Source organism: Schistocerca cancellata, chromosome 2 (genome assembly GCF_023864275.1).
Source record: "Schistocerca cancellata isolate TAMUIC-IGC-003103 chromosome 2, iqSchCanc2.1, whole genome shotgun sequence".
Classification (NCBI taxonomy): domain Eukaryota; kingdom Metazoa; phylum Arthropoda; class Insecta; order Orthoptera; family Acrididae; genus Schistocerca; species Schistocerca cancellata.
In genome coordinates, this window is record NC_064627.1 from 427,681,965 (window position 1) to 427,699,752 (window position 17,788).

Genomic DNA, 17,788 nt, shown 5'->3' on the forward strand with positions numbered 1-17,788 from the left:
GGCCCTTGAACATCACGAAAAAATGGAATATCGTAATAATAAATTACTGGAGGAAATTATGAATGAAAGTTCTGATGGAAGGAGAGGAGTGTGTATAGGAGGTCGGAGAGTGGAGTGTATAAGATTTGCAGACGACATGGTTGTGATGGCAGAGAGTGCAAGAGAGATGAAACAAATGTTAGATGATCTAAAAACAAAATTAGGAGAATATGGAATGATGTACCTCTTTAATTGCACATTACTTAATGTGTTGTGTACATGGAAATATTTCAATACAGACCACAAGAAGAAAACGAAAAGCATGGTAACTGGAGGAAAGGGGAGAAAATTCCATATGAAAATAGGGGGAGAGGAAATAGAGCAAGTGAATAACTTCATTACTTTGGAAGTGTAATAATAGAGGATGTGTATTGCTCAACAGAAATTAGGAATTGCAATGGCAAAATAAGGCTTCAGAAGAAAACAGAAATTACTTTGCGGACCACCAAACAAAGATCTGAGGAAAAGACTTGCTAGTGTTACATCTGGAGTGTTGCACTGTATGGTGCAGAGACGTGGACATTGAGGAAGGAAGATGAAAGAAGATTGGAGGCACTAGAGATGTGGATATGGAGAAGAATGGAAAAAGTGAAATGGGAAGACTGAGTAAGGAATGAAAAAGTATTAAGAAGAGATGGGGAAGAAAGAAACATGCTGAAAGTCATTAGAAAGAGAAAACGAACTGGATTGGACACTGTCTGAGGAGGAAGGATTAGAAGGAATTATGGAGGGAAAAAGGGGAAGTGGAAAAAGAGGATATCAAATGCTGGACAATATCCAAGGAGACAACTATTCAGAAATGAAAAAAACTGGCTATGGACAGACAAAAGTGGAAGAGGTTTAACCCATAACACGAGCTGCCATAGGGCAGAATACCTACTACTGCTACTACTACTACTACTACTACTACTAGAGTATCATGTAGGGGCAATGTTGTGATGATGAGCCCATATAGCCTGCAGGGTAAGACAAAGAGGTTCATGACTTGGTACCATGGTCAGTACTAAGCTGTTGTAGTGATGCTAGTGAATTTCAGTACACAGCTGTCTAAGTGTACAACTATTGCATGTAGGACACCTTTGTTCTTTTAAAGACACACTAGATTTATTAGCATAAGTAATGGCACTGCTCCCTAAGAAGAACATAGGGGATAGAAGGAGCTGAGCACTAGAATCACTCATGTAGGCCACATGCAGAATTTCATATTCATTACAGTCACGAAAATTGATGGGGTACGCTAGAGTATTTTAAGTGTATTTATAGGTCTAGACTGCAGACAATGAGTCTTCCAAGATGTGAGGTTCATAGTTTTGGATGTGCTGCACCTCTACAGTGAGGAACGTGTAGGTGCATTGCAAGAGCAGTGACTGAAAGAAGGGGTAATATTCTCCAGACAGAAAGACGTTATCCTAAACGGCCACTGTTGGATGCTAAAATTAACACACAATACTTGGGAAGTAAGGAATAAATTCGCAGGCTGTTGGAGCATCTGTAGAACTGTACCCAAAAGCGGAGGAGAAGGAGGTGTTGGAAGAAGTATACAGAGATTCTGTGAGATTATGTCTCTCCTACGAACATCTGTGGGAATAGTTACAAGTGGTGGATTTAATACCCCATGTGCACAGCAATGTAAGAGAGTACGGTTGGACGTGGGTGCTAGGTTGCTGAAAATGACATTCAGAACCTCAACTACTGATGAGATACAGGACTGTTAATATGCTAGTGAAGCTGAGAGGAACTGTGAATAGGAATAAAACTATAACTAAGTGGTACACTATACACGTTTCAAATTTGGAACACGGCATAATGAACAACATTCAAATGCTACAGTAGGCAACAGTGGAACTGACAGGTTATGTGAAAGTAGCTATAGCTCACTGAAAGTATCTGAATGTCATACAGTCCTGATTAGATTAGTTGAACACCAAGACTCTTGCCAACACTGGTCGACAACACAGAGGATACCCGAGTAGAAGTCCTGGAGACAATATACCATGCAGCGCAGTGGTAGTTCAGTCCTACACTGTTGCCTTCTGGACAATTCCTGGTTGACATACAGAGGCTCAAAAGGAACTACCAAGTGCATTAGAGCTTAATCCCACGTCAAACGAAGAAATCCTATCACTGATTTACCATGTTGAAACGTTAGGAATCGGCACAAACCAGGCCAAACTATATCTGATGGTCTAATGACCCAGTAGGAAGCACCAACACCTGGTATGAAGATATCATCCACACCAATCCAGTAAGGCGGGAAGCCTTGGGGAAGTACGTACAACTTGGAACAAAAGCGGTTAAGCTCATTCCTAAAGGAGGGAAGAATTATGCACTGAGCAGGTGCCAATACGCCTGACCCAAGTGGTGCAGACTGATACAGGAAGGTGCAAGGTGCATTTATCCCCACAGAGAGCAGGAGTGGAGCTTGCAGCATATCCTGGTACCAAACCCTATTTTCAGAGAGCAGAGGTACATCTGATATATTCCATCTATGAACCCAAAGCGGTTACACTGAGTTGCTATGAGCAAGGTCAATCTAGGAGCGTAATCTGATTACAGGTGCAAGGCAGTAATTTGCTAATCAGTGGCGTAACTCTTAACAAGTCAGGATCAACTTTTCATCTTGTGGCTACCATAACTGGAACTATCAGTGTGAATGCGATTTTTTCTATTGACCAGACAAACCACTGAAAGTATTCCTGGCCCAGAATCTATTCTACCTTCAATGACTCCATGGAACCTGACCTGCTCCTCTCATTGGACAAACTAATCCCAACCTAAAAGGGGTGCATAACGGTAGGGCAGATACTCCAGCATATACAGAACTATTGAGTTAGCCAGCACCACGGGACCATGATGATAAGTGTTTCAGTTTCAGATGCCATTATGGTTAGGACCAGTACAAGCCTAACTGCCATCCCACGTGAGCTGCAAAATTGTCACGCCCCCTTTTTTTTTTTAGTTTGTATAATGTTAAAATCTGTCCACTTTTTAGTATGTTTGGAAACTTGATTTGAAAAGTTAGTCATATGATTTAAACAAATTTAGCCATAAAAATAATTTAATAAACAATGTGAATTTATGGTTACCCTAAAAGAACACTTTTTATGTTTGTGTACCAACAATGTATTCCGTGTAAAACAAAATATAATTACAACAGAATTTAAAATTTACATATTAGTTGGTTTGAACAATAATGTGTACGATAACTGTTTCTTTTTCTTTGAACAAAATAAAAAACAACACAGGAAGGAACTAAGCAACTGAACATTTAAAGAAAACTAGACAAATCAAAGCTTCCTGGCTTTCGCTTGCAGAAACTCTTTTACTCGGTCCACATAATTTAAGTCCTCTGCAGGTTCGTGCTTCTCAAGTATTGTTACAAGTTCACTTAAATGAGTTTGGTTCATTGTTCATTTGACATGTTTTTACTAGTTTTAATTTTGAGAAACTTCTCCATCCACTCGCAGGTGTCGCCAGGAATGTTAGGAGATTTCTTACAGCAAAGTTAATATTAGAGCAAAAATTATGTCTTCCTTCTTTGAACCTCTGGGTTTCACAACGTTGAAAGCATTTTAAATTCTTCTCTCAACTCCAGAACATAGACGTGCCTAATTCTCCAAAACTGCTGTGAGATTTCTATGCTTTTCCTCCAGTGTGCCAGAAGGTATATTCTTCAGCTTGCCAATATCGTGTAGAAAATCAAAATGATCACACTGACACTTCAGCTGAGTGAATCTCTCATCCAAAGGCGTGGTGACAGAGTCTAAAAGATAACACACTGATGGGAAAAAAATCGCAACACAAAGAAGTTGTGTGACTAAACGAAAGTTGGTGGGCGTATTTATGCATCTGAAAGATGATGTCTATTCAGATTTCACGCCAGTCGCACAACAATGACGCTAGCAGCGCCACTATTCAGATGCAAATCAGGTTTCCTTCAAATACTCACTGTAACGGTTTAGAGCATTAGTCGCCTTAGAGATTGGACGTGGTGAGTTGATGTTAGTCAAGGATGGCTTTATGGCGACAAGTTGGCGGGAGTATAGCCACTGTACATGATTAAAGTTATCATGAGAATGTACGGTCGCAAGAAGAGCTGGCTCCAGACAGCTACTCGGCAATACCAAGACGTAAGATCACTGTGTATGGCGTATTACTGTGACACATTTTATTGCATCTGCCCCAGCAATGTGAGCAGCACTTGACACCACAGTAATTAACGAACTGTAGCAAACTGGTTACTTCAAGGTCAGGTCCGAGCCAGACCCCCCAGCAATACGCATTCCACTGATCCCAAAACACCGCCGTTTGCAATTTCAGTGATGTCAAGGTTGACCTCATTGGAAGACGGATTTGACGTCTGTTAAAGCTGGTTCTGCCTTGATGCCATTGATAGCTGTGTGTTAGTTGGAAGGAAGCCAGTTGAGGGCCTGCAACCAACCTGTCTTCATACTAGACACACTGGAATTACACTTGGAGTTATGGTTTGCGGTGCGATTTCGTATTTCAGCAGGAGCACTCTCTTGGTTATCCAACGCACCCTGATTTCAAATTTGTATGTCAATCTCGAGATTCTACCTGTAGTGCTGCCATTCATGAAGAGCATTGCAGAAGGTGTTTTCCAACAGGATAACGCTCGCCCTCATACCGCTGTGGTAATCCAACATGCTCTATAAGTGTCAACATGTTGCCTTGTCCTGCTCAATCATCAGATCTGTCTGCAATCGAACACATATGGCTCATCATCGGACGACACCTCCATTGTCATCCTCAAGCAATGTTAACTGTCCCTGTATTGACTGACCAAGTACAACAGGCATGGAATTCCATCCCACAAACTAACACTCAACTCCTGTACACAGATCTGAAGAGAGGGAGGGGAAGGGAGGGGGGGGCAAAATCCCCATGCCACAAGGTACAAGTGGGGCCCAAATCTCTCAAGATTCGGATTACCCAGGGTCCTCAGTTGGCAAATATCAGACTGGACTGCTATTCTATTCGTAAAATAAATTTTGTATCATACAGTAAATAAAAGAATATTATCCTAGCACCAGCACAATCAATCTACTCTCCCTTTCCATTTCGTTTCTTGAGTTTTATGAGTCATACAGGCCAATTGTATACAATTCTACGTCATGTTTGATCTTGAATGTACCATACACTATTTTCTTTAGATATCATGTATTAAAACCACCTTGTGATGGAGCTGAAATGTGCTTTCTTTAAATGTTGTTGGAAATCTTTCCAAAAAATATACCCAACAAATGTACAGGGCAACAGCTGTGAAACGTTGTTACCATTTGGTAGGTTTGCCAACAAAATTCAAAGATGTACTATTACAAGGTAATTTTACACAAAAAACGAGTATACACAGAATATTTTGCATCCAAGAATAAACACAAAATAAAATATTTCTACTGGTTTAAGCCGACCAGGAAGAAGTATAAAAGAGGAGAAATGAAATGAGCCATGCTGATACTCAGAAGTAACGGGATACTGTTCTTTTGTTCATCTGTAGCACAGCCAGTTTAGAATGGAAGTCTCAGGTTACTTCATGTGACATTACTTCTTAGTCAAAGAGTTGAAGGTTAAACTTAGAAAACTGGAGATATGAGTAACGGAAACTTCCACATAATATTAGAGCCCTCGAGTCACTATGATCCACTTCTTTTTTATTTATTTTTTATGTCATGTTCCTTAGATAATTTTTACGATTATTTTATCGATATGATATGGACGAAGTCAGATTACAAGATATATATACACACATGAATAGTGCTAATATTAACACCACAGTGGTGTCGTGCTCGAAATAGCGGTCAACGGCCGGCCACACCACAGTGGTGTCGTCTGCATAGTATCGCTCAGTGACCGGCAACAACACAGTGGTATCGGGAGCATAGTACCGTACAATGGCCGGCGACAGCCCTTTAGTATCTTTTGCATTCTGTTGCTGTTTTGTTTAGGTAACAATAAGTTACGCACGTCAACAAGTACGTGCCCTTTCATCATGGCAGACGAAACATACGATACGATTATTTACGACGAATGCGCGGACGTCTTGTCTGTCGTTTCGGACGACTTGGCCGAGTAAGAAGAAGACATTGAATATCAAAAATATGAAAGTGAAACAGAATCGTCCGAAGATAGTGAAATACGTCCAAGAAGAATTCGGCGAACGCTACTACGGTTTCCAACTGATTCGGGTGAATCAGAAGAAGCCGACAGTGGACAGTTCTCAGACTTTGATTTACCCAGGACCAATAATAAATATGAAGGATCTCCCAGTCCAAACACGTTTCCCAAAAACACACAGAGCGTTGAGGATATCGTAGAATTGTATATTGGGAACGATCTATTTGAATATATTAGCAATGAAACCAACAAGTACTGCAGTCAAAATTGCAATAGAAGGGAACTGGATTAAAAAATGCCAAATTTTTCGACGTTACGGGAACCGAACTTAAAAAAAGGTTTGGGCTTGATATCCTTATGGAAACTGTAAAAAAAGCAAAGATCGATGATTATGGGTCAACGAATCCGTTGAGACACACCGATATTTCGCAAAACGATGTCCCGCAACAGATTCAGATAAATATCATTTTTAAACTTTACCGACGTCAACAATAAACCGGATAATGCCGACTGGCTTTTCTAAGTGCAATTTGTAATTGATTATTTTTGCAAAAAGTTTAAAGAAACCTTTAATCCAAGTCAAAACATCTCAACTGATGAAGGAATGATACTGTGGCGTGGATGGTTAAATCTGTCGAAAATTACGAAATATGGCATACTCATTCGGATGCTCTGTGATTCCGGTATGGGATACATTTTCTCATTCAAGACATAAAGCAATGTTGGAACTATTGATACCTTCTGATGGAAAGTGGCATCACCTCTACATGAATAATTATTATAACAGTGTAGAACTTGCAGAGAAGTTACTTGAAAAAAAATTTGAGTTCGTGAAACAATACGGCAAAAAATAAGATTTCTGGAAAAATTAAAGGCTGCAAAAGTCAATGTGTTCAAAGCTTGTCATCAACAGAAAGGTGAAGTACTCGCAGAGGTATGGAGAGCTTCGAAAATTAAAACGATATGAATAATCTCTACAATACATAATGCCACTATGACTGACACTCAAAGAAAATGTAGAAAAGCCAAATACACAATTAAAAAACCTGAAAGGGTATTAGACTACAACAAACACATGAAAGGAGTGGATCGGGCAGACGAACACTTGAGTTATTACCCTATATACAGAAAAACTATAAAATGGCAAAAAAAGGTTTGCATGTACCTCTTTAATTGCGTATGTGGAAATATTTCAATACAGATCACAATGGTCTCAAATTTAACGATTTCTTATTGAAAGTGTCTGATTCGTTGATAAAAGACCATGTACCTGCTTCTGAGCAAAACTTGGGGGTTACCACTATATCGCGTATGTCCCATTATGATCCGGTTGACAGACTTTATGGTCACATAAAGCAACACCAGCTAATACTTATTTCCGAAACGAATAAACGAAAACGAAAGAACTGCCGTGTATGTTCCAAAAACATAAAAGGAGAACAACAAACTAATGTGGAATTCTTGTGGAATGGCGTTACATGTTGGAGAATGTTTTGCTGCATATCAAACGAAAGAGAAGTACTAAGTACCAAAGACAATGCAAATAAAGAAATGTATGAAACAAACAACTTTAGTATTTATTTACGTATGTATATCTTCGACATTTTATGAAAGTAGGGGAACAGGGCTGTGAATTTGTGAGAACTAATGACGAGATTAGTAAAACTTAACGATTTATAATCTCTCGGTAATGTCAAGAACGGCCGGCGACAAGCCAAGTAATCCGAACTAGCGCTGCCGGCGCCAAGCGAATACATTTCTACGAGATGTGTGGACGGTAAAGTGTTAATATTACTGAAATTTTTAGTTCTACACATGCAACTACATTTAGAGGTAGAATTTTTTTTACCAGTTCTGAAATAGAAACTCGTCCATGGAATAGAAGGAGTTGTCCAAAAGAAATGATTTTAAGCTAGATTTTAAACTTGTTCAGCTACCTGCCAGACACGTTATGTTGTTGGGCAAATGATCAAAGATTTTTTTTTGCTGAATAATGTACTCCTTTTTGAGCAACTGACAGCTTCAATAATGGATAGGAAAGGTCATTTCTCCCTCTGGTGTTCTATGTATGAATATCACTGTACTTCGTGAATTGAGATGGATTATTTATACCGAATTTATTTAGCGAATATATGTACTCTGATGGTGCAGTTAAAATACCTAACTCCTTGAATAGGTGCCTACATGACGTCCTTGGACGAACACCACTAATTATTCTCACTGCTCTCTTTTGTACAATCAATACTTTATGCTTAGTGGTGAGTTATCTCAGAAAAATATTTCATAAGACATTATTGAGTGGATATATGCAAAGCACGTTATGAGGCTGAGCTGTTTATTGCCAAGACTAGTAATTATATGAGGAGTGAAAGAGGCTGAATGTAATTGTTTGAGAAGCTGAGTAATATGCTTCTTCCAGTACAAGTTGTCATCAATGTGAACACCCCAAAATTTGGAGAAATCTACCCTGTTAACTGAGCCCTGTTCATATGCTACATCAATTGTAAGTAAGACTCTATTCAATGTACAGAACTGGATATAGTGTTATTAAAATTAAGGGAGAGTCCATTTACTGAGAATCACTTAATAATTCTTTGAAAGACATCCTTAAAAATATCTTCAGCTGCTTTGTCTGCAATGGGATTTATTATAACACTTGCGTCATCTGCAAAAAGTACTAGTTCTGCTTGCTGAACGTTAAGTGTGAGGTCATTCACATGAATAACGAACAGCAGAGGACCCAAAATTGAACCCTGTGGGACTCCCTTTGTGATAACTCCCCATTCACTAGAATTTACCACCCTTCCAACATTATTTGTGTTATTCAGCACAACGTTTTGCTTTCTGTTTGTTAAGTATGATTCAAACCAGCTGTATGTATAGCCTTCAACTCTATAAGACCTGAGTTTTTCTAAGAGTGTGACATGGTCCACACAGACAAATGCCTTGGAAAGATCACAGAAAATTCCAACTGGCGATAATTTGTTATTTAGGGCTTGTACTATTTGATGGGTAAATGTGTAGATAGCATTCTCAGTCGACTAACCCTTCTGGATTCTGAACTGTGACATGCTAAGTAAATTATTTTCACTTACATGTGAGACTACTCTTGAATACATAACTTTTTCGAGTATTTTATAAAATGAAGTCAGTAATGAGATTGGTCTATAATTATTTAAGTTAAACTTGTCCCCTTTCTTCTGAAGAGGTTTGACAATTGCGTATTTCAACCTGTCTGGAAAAATTCTCTGTGCCAGCGAAGCATTACATATATCACTAAGGACACCACTTATTAAATTAGAACAACACTTTGAAATTCTGTTAGAGACTCCATAAACACCACATGAGCTCTTGTTTTTCAGTATTTATAATTCTCTTAATTTCAGTGGGCAATGTTGGTGCTGTTTCTAAAGACCTAAAGTCCTGAGGAATGACATTTTTAAGATACTTTTTTGCTTCTTCAACTGAATCCTTTAACCCTGTTTTTGCTGCTACATTCAGAAAGTGATTGTTAAAAATACTTGCAACTTGTGAATTACCACTCACATCATCATTTAGCTTTATTGCTATGGTATGCTGTGCACTGTCAGGTTGCCCCGTCTCCTATTTGACAATATTCCAAATAGTTTTTTTCTTATTATCAGCATTATTAATTTCTGTCAGAACACATAAGCTTCTTGACTTCTTAATGACTTTCCTTAAAATATTAGAGTATCTTTTGTAGTAAGCAAGTAACATCAGATGCTGACTTATTCTGGCATGTCCATATATTTTCCTCTTCCTCTCACACGATATCTTAATTCCCTTATTAATTCATGGCTTACTTGACTTTGTAATGGCTTTTTTTGGATAATGTTTCAGCTAAGCAACTCTCAAATATTGAGCAAATTTACTTTGGAATAAATTGAATTTGGCATCAGCATTATTTTCTGTGTATACCTCATACCATTCAACCTCTTCTAGGCTGCTCTTAAAACTCTGTATCCTGATCGCATCAATAATCCTCCCTGCCTTGTATGAGCCTGCCTGAAGCCTGTAAGGTGCTGTATGTGTTATTTCCATTAACTGTGCGTCATGATCAGATAACCCTTTAACAACTGGATACAAATGAATTGTTTCTGCCTGAGCACTGTCTATGAAAATGTTATCGTCAAGTGACCTACTATCCTGCTGCACATGAGTTGAAAAATTTACAACAGATACTAGATTGAAATAACCAAACAAAGATTCTAGCACATTTTTCCTACCTGTATCTTTCAAGAAATCAACATTAAAATCACCAAAAACCACTAACTGCTTCTTTTTGTCTGACAGGTAGCTCAATAATGTCTTAGATTTTTCAGGAATGGCTGAAAGTTACCTTGAGGGGATCTGTAGATTGTTACAATTACTATTGAAGTATGTTTCAGTAGCAACTCACAAGCACATGCTTTAAGTATCTGATTTACACAAAAGCTATTTGTATCAATATTTTTGACTTTATGTCCAGTTATCGCGAATCTCTTTCCCAACGTAAAGTCCCGAGCGACTGGAAAAAAGCGCGGGGGACGCCTGCATATAAGAAGGGTAGAAGGACGGATCCTCAAAATTACAGACAAATATCCTTAACATCGGTTTCTTGCAGGATTCTCGAACATATTCTCAGTTCGAATATAATGAATTTCCTTGAGACAGAGCAGTTGCACTCTGTGCATCAGCACAGCTCTAGAAAGCATCGCTCCTGCAAAACGCAATTCGCCCTTTTTTCACATGATATCTTGAGAACCATGGATGAAGGGTATCAGACAGATGCCATATTCCTTGACTTCTGGAAAGCGTTTGAATCGGTGCCCCAGTGCAGACTCCTAACTAAGGTACGAACTCCTAACTAAGGTACGAGCATGTGGGATTGGTTCCCAAATATGTGAGTGGCTCGAAAACTTGTTAAGTAATAGAACCCAGTACGTTGCCCTCGATGGTGAGTGTTCATCGGAGGTGACGGTATCATCTGGAGTGCCCCAAGGGAGTGTGGTAGGTCCGCTTTTGTTTTCTATCTCCATAAATGACCTTTTGGATAGGGTGGATAGCAATGTGCGGCTGTTTGCTGATGATGCTGTGGTGTACGGGAAGGTGTCGTAGTTGAGTGACTGTAGGAGGATACAAGATGACTTGGACAGGATTTGTGATTGGTGTAAAGAATGGCAGCTAACTCTAAATATAGATAAATGTAAATTAATGCAGATGAATAGGAAAAAGAATCATGTAATGTTTGAATACTCCATTAGTAGTGTCCGTCGATTAAATATTTGGGCGTAACATTGCAGAGCGATATGAAGTGGGACAAGCATGTAATGGCAGTTGTGGGGGAAGTCGGATAGTCGTCTTCAGTTCATTGGTAGAATTTTGGGAATATGTGGTTCATCTGTAAAGGAGACCGCTTATAAAATACTAATACGACCTATTCTTGAGCACAGCTCGAGTGTTTGGGATCCCTATCAGGTTGGATTGAGGGAAGACATAGAAGCAATTCAGAGGCGGGCTGCTAGATTTGTTACTGGTAGGTTTGATCATCATGCGAGTGTTACAGAAATGCTTCAGGAACTCGGGTGGGAGTCTCTAGAGGAAAGGAGGCGTTCTTTTCGTGAATCGCTACTGAGGAAATTTAGAGAACCAGCATTTGAGGCTGACTGCAGTACAATTTTACTGCCGCCAACGTATAAACGGAATGACCACAAAGATAAGATAAGAGATATTAGGGCTCATACAGAGGCATATGGGCAGTCATTTTTCCCTCGTTCTGTTTGGGAGTGGAACAGGGAGAGAAGATGCTAGTTGTGGTACGAGGTACCTTCCGCCACGCACCGTATGGTGGATTGCGGAGTATGTATGTAGATGTAGATGTAGATGTAGTTGTTATATAAGTAGCAACTCCTCCTTTTTCCATGTTGACTCTATATGAATAAAATGCAATTTGTAATCCCTTAAATTTAACTTCTCCATCCCTGTGGTTACATGGTGTTCAGAGAGACACAGAACATCTACACCTTCAGAATTTACCACATTTTATAGGCATACAAGAAGCTCATCTATCTTATTTTTCAATCCTCTAATGTTCTGCTGAAATACACAAATTTTATTTCTTTGGATACTGCTACAGACATTATGACACTGTTCTGTTTTAATCTCTTTCAATATTCTCTGTCTGTAACCTAAAAAATGTGTCCCTCTGACTCCAGTAATCACAGGTACTTTGTCTTGTGTGCATGTGCTCCCCTTACATTTTCTGCAAGAGTATCAACTAATCTATCCTTTCCCCTCCAATTCAGGTGCAGGCCATGACTAGTGTAACCCCGCCTCCCAATTGTATCAACAGGCACAGCGCAGAAATGAGATTTAGTTTCTGCCAACAGTAATCCCCCAGCTGTCTGTTAACACAGTTGACAGCTGTATTAACCATGAGCTAGGTATGGCGCTGCAAAACATCCACAAACCCCACACGAGTGTGAGTTGTTGATGCTCCTATTACACCCAAGTCACACCTAATACTATAGTCTGAATTGCTAGCCAGGTTGTTTCCTGCTCCTCCTACTATAAGAACATGGTCCTCACCATCAAAATCTTTGCACAAGGCCCCTAGGTCTTCTGTAACCTGGCTCAGCTTAGCACTGGTTTTCACAATGCTTTGACCTGGTACTCGACTCCTAGCCTATCCTGTAGCAACTGGCCTACGCCTCTTCCACGACTGCTACCTAACAGCAGGACTGTTTTCTTTCTGCTTAACTTTATTCCCGCCCCATTATTACAATTGTTACTGCAAGTCCGCTACACCCTACTTTGCTCAAAAATGGTTGCGAAACGCCTTAGCAAGACAGGAAAATGGAAAGTGTTTCAAAGTGCGTTTTTTGTCAAGTGATTCTCAGAATGAATTTATTTCTAGTTGTGCCCATGATGTCAGGGTGCAATCTTGATACGAGAGAAAATGAGAAGTATTATTGATTCCTGATTCAAGTCATACTGAACAAACAACGTTTATCCTGCATATTTACTTAGACGAAAACTGATAAATACGAAATAAATGAACAGTTTTTGGAATTTGTAAACTGCAACCAGAAAACGAGAGTTGCTCTTACATATATAATTCTATCAACACTTATGAATCATTCAATTCCTATCAGTGGACGCTATGGACAAGGTTATGGTAACGAAAGTAATAATAGAGGGTTTTACAAATCAGGTCAGACACATTTTCTTCTGTGAAATTCTCTTGCAAAATTTTTTCTGTGTGGTTGTCGTAGCCTTATGTGAATTATGTGCAGCTGAGAGTAGTCATAATGTAGATACATTTTGGGAATGATTTGACTTATTTACAACCTGTTCAATAGCAGTTCATGACAATAGAAAATTCTGATACAGTGTGTTGGTAGTTCTTTACATTCCATCATTCCATGCCTGATGCTTGTTGGTATGCTTGAGTAGACACTGCAAGACCAATTGTAGCTCACTTGGATAAGAGTGCCAATGTTGTTTAACCTCACAGTAGGTTACTGTCGTATGAAACACTTTCTGCAGTATTGTGTGTTTTGATTGTGTTAGACCATTCAAGTATTTAGCTAAAGTATTTACAGCAGTTGACTATAGAAGCAAATTACTACAAGCTCGAAATACTACCACTGATGTTTAAGTAAGATACTTTGAGAGCTTATTAAATGATTAAAAATAGTTTGGCGTAAATAGTGATACCATTCTCCCTGATCTTAAGTTGTTGCCAGTGCAATTAATGTCGACCCTGAATTTCCAGAGACGCACATTAAGAAGAGGGAATCATTCCCTGATGAAACCAGGAGTGAACTGACAGATGAGAATTCAAAATATTTAATCAAGATAAATGTATTTTATATCATTATGACAATCTAGTGTCTAACTTGAAATCCTGATATGAAAGAGTGAAGAAATTAAATAAAACGTTTGTATTTCATAGACATACTATAATATAACTGATATACAAGTCACTGAGACATGCAAGTTATTTATCAGTGAATACCATAGTGATGTCACAAGAGATTTAAAAAAGGAATTAAATATTTGGAAACAATTCACATTTAAAAATTTTAATACATTTCTTCAGAACTACTAGAACTCTTGAAAAATATGCCTGAGCTTAAAATTTTAAACTTTTTTCGAAATGTATGTGAAGTTATGTTCATCTTTTACTCTCTTCCAGTGACTGTAGCTGAGGGAGAAAGAGCACTATGGGTTGTGTTAAGAGTTGTCTCAGATCAGCTTCTCATCAAGAACATCTCACAGACCTGGAAACTTTGGCAACTGAATGCAATTCTACAACGCATCTAGTCCATGATTCAAATATTTCCTGAACGAAACTCTAACAAAGCACCACTGACAGTGTTGGAGGCAAGTAGGTTATAATAGGCTATAGCTCGCACAGGATACAGTGACCGATGTACAGTGAGCAGTTTTCGCCCAAAGCACTGGGAGAGTTCTTTCGTTTGTTTGGAAGGGAAGGCCGACAGATATTTTCCACCTTTCTGTTGGTCAGCGGTGACAGAATCGAGGCGCACGCTCTGTAATCTTTCTCAAACGATTTTATGGAAACTATTGAGTAAAAAATTTTTTTTGCTTTACTCATAGCTTTATATGTCAGGTTCATAATTATGTGCCCATCATTTTGTTAATGGTCATAGTTATTATGATATTTAGGTGGATCTAAGACATTTGGCGAAATTCGGAAAAGTGTGCAATGAAAAATAGAGATTGCTATGGTTTTTCGTTTGGTGTATATAACATAATATGTTGTTGTGTACGAAATTCAGCTAACATATTGAATTTTTCTTTATACATGGGTAGAGGTATCTATCTGCCATTAATCTCGAGAAAATTGATCAGATGTAGCACATTCATTTGCGATCGCGCCACGCCAGCGATAAGGCCAGAATGAAATATCCACAATATTCCTCATATTTCATTAATAATTTGAGATATTGAAATGAGATTTTGGCAAACGATAGCACACAAAGAGGAGAGTATTTTACCATATCGTTATTATGAAAACATTATTACGTATTGTGTTATTCCAATAACTACATAATTTTTCGATGAAAGAATGTAATCTTTAAGGGCCATCGATAGCAAGAGGGGAATGCTATGGCTTTTGGAACAACATATGTGAAGACACTACACGCATTTTTGTACAAAGGATGTGGTTTTTCATAAGCTGCTAACCTCACTTTTTCTCAATTCCTCACTTAATAAATTAAATAAACCACTGTTTCAGAATTCCCTCGCAGTTGTGTTTGCACAACATGTTAGTGAAGTGAGACTGTGTAAACTCCGCTGTGTTTTGGCAAAAAAAAATGCAAATTTTGATATGGCAACCAGAGAAATGTGTAGATTTTATTAAAAATTCGCTATTCATGATAAGTAATGCATTATTTTTAACTTGCACTGCGATGAAGGAAGCTGTATGTTGTAATAAAACCCAGTCAGTCAGGCAGCAGTAGCTGACCAAGACAGATGCAGCAACAGGGAAGTAAACGGCTTTTGTCATTTACGAGTTCCTAACCAGGAATGGCTTTTATTATATCATCTGTGTGCTTTAATAGTTCAGTTTCTTGTGTTTCTGCGTGTACATTTAATATCTAACAGCCACAGTTGTCGCATTTTTATTTGCGTCGGAAAGTAAACCGATTTTGTGACAATTCCTAGTCAAGGGCAAATTATTTAGTTTAACCTGAGTGCTTCGGTAGATAGGTTTTTGAATATCTGCGTATTACCAGACACAGTTCGTGCGTTTTCGTCAGGGTCTACAGTAGAGTTGCGCAGCACGTGCCGATAGTCAGTTTATCTGAATAGTTTAGTTTTCCACGGCCTTTAGTATGGACAGGGACTGCGATTGTTGTGTGTGGATGCGAGCCGAGTTGATGACACTTCGCTCTCAGCTTCAGGCTGTGATGGCTTTGGTTACACAGCCTGAGGCTGCAGTGGATGAGCACCTCTGTTGTGAGCCGGCTGTGGGACCCAACCGGTCCTCACCGGGGGGCAAACCCAGTTACTGCTGGCACTGAGGCTGAATCCTCATCTGTGGTCGAGTGGGAGGTCGCGGCCGGGGCGAAGCAGGTAGCGAAAGACATCTCAGGTGGCCACACGTAAGGACTCCCCAGTTTGTCTGACAAACAGGTTCCAGGTGCTGTCTGTGGCCGACACTGTCGCTGACTCAGATGCTGTCGCCTGTCCTGTTTCAGAGGAAACCACTCAGCCTGCAAGATCCAGGCAATCGCAGAGGGTGGGATTATTGGTAGTTGGGAGCTCCAATGTTAGGCGCCTTATGGGGCCCCTTAGGGACTTGGCCGACCAGGAGGGTAAAAAATCCAATGTGCACTCCGTGTGCATACCAGGTGGAGTCATTCCAGATGTGGAAAGGGTCCTTCCAGATGCCATGAAGAGCACAGGGTGCAGCCAACTGCAGGTGGTGGCTTACATTGATACCAATGATGTGTGTCACTTTGGATCAGAAGAGATTCTCTCTGATTTTGAGCGGCCAACAGAAGTGGTCAAGGCTGCCAGTCTTGCTTGCAAAATGAAAGCAGAGCTGACCATTTGCAGCATAGTCGACAGGACTGATTGCGGACCTCTGGTACAGAGCCGAGTGGAGGGTCTGAATCAGAGGCTCAGACGGTTCTGCGACTGTGTAGGCTGCAGATTCCTCTACTTGCACCAAAGGGTGTTTGGGTTTCGGGTTCCGCTGAATAGGTCAGGTGTCCACTATACGCAGGAGGCGGCTACACGGGTAGCAGGATCTGTGTGGCGTGGACTGGGCGGTTTTTTAGGTTAGAGGGCCTCGGGAAATCACAAGAAGGGCTTCAGTCAGAAAGGGTGCAGGCTGAACACAGGAAAAACGTAGATATAGGTATCATTGGTATAACACCTGTAAATTTTCGTAGCTGTGTTGGGAAAGTACCAGAGCTCCAAGCGCTAATAGAAAGCACTGATGCTCAAATCGTTATAGGCACTGAAAGCTGGCTAAAGCCGGATTTAAGCTCAGCCGAAATTTTTGCGAAGAACCTAACGGTGTTCCGAAAAGATAGGCTAAACACGGTTGGCGGTGGGATGTTTGTCGCTGTTAGAAGTAGTTTATCTTGTCGCGAAATTGAAGTAGATACTTCCTGTGAGTTAGTATGGGCAGAGGTCATTGTTGGCAAACGAAATAAAATAATAATTGGATCCCTTTACCGACCTCCCAATTCAGATGATACAGTTGCTGAAAGGTTCAAAGAAAACTTGAGTCTGGTTTCAAACACGTACCCGACTGATACGATAATAGTTGGTGCTGACTTTAATTTACCCTCGATGTGTTAGCGAAAATACATGTTTAATTCCGGAGGTACGCATAAAATATCATCCGAAATTGTGCTAAATGCATTCTCTGAAAAGTAGTTCATGAGCCCACGTGAATAGTAAACGGTTGTGAAAACACACTTGACCCCTTAGTAACAAATAATCCTGAGTTAATAACGAGCATCAAAACCAATTCAGGGATTAGTGAACACAGGTTTATCGAAGCAAAAATTAATACTGTAATCCCCAAATCCTCGAAAAATAAGTGAAAAATATATCTATTCAA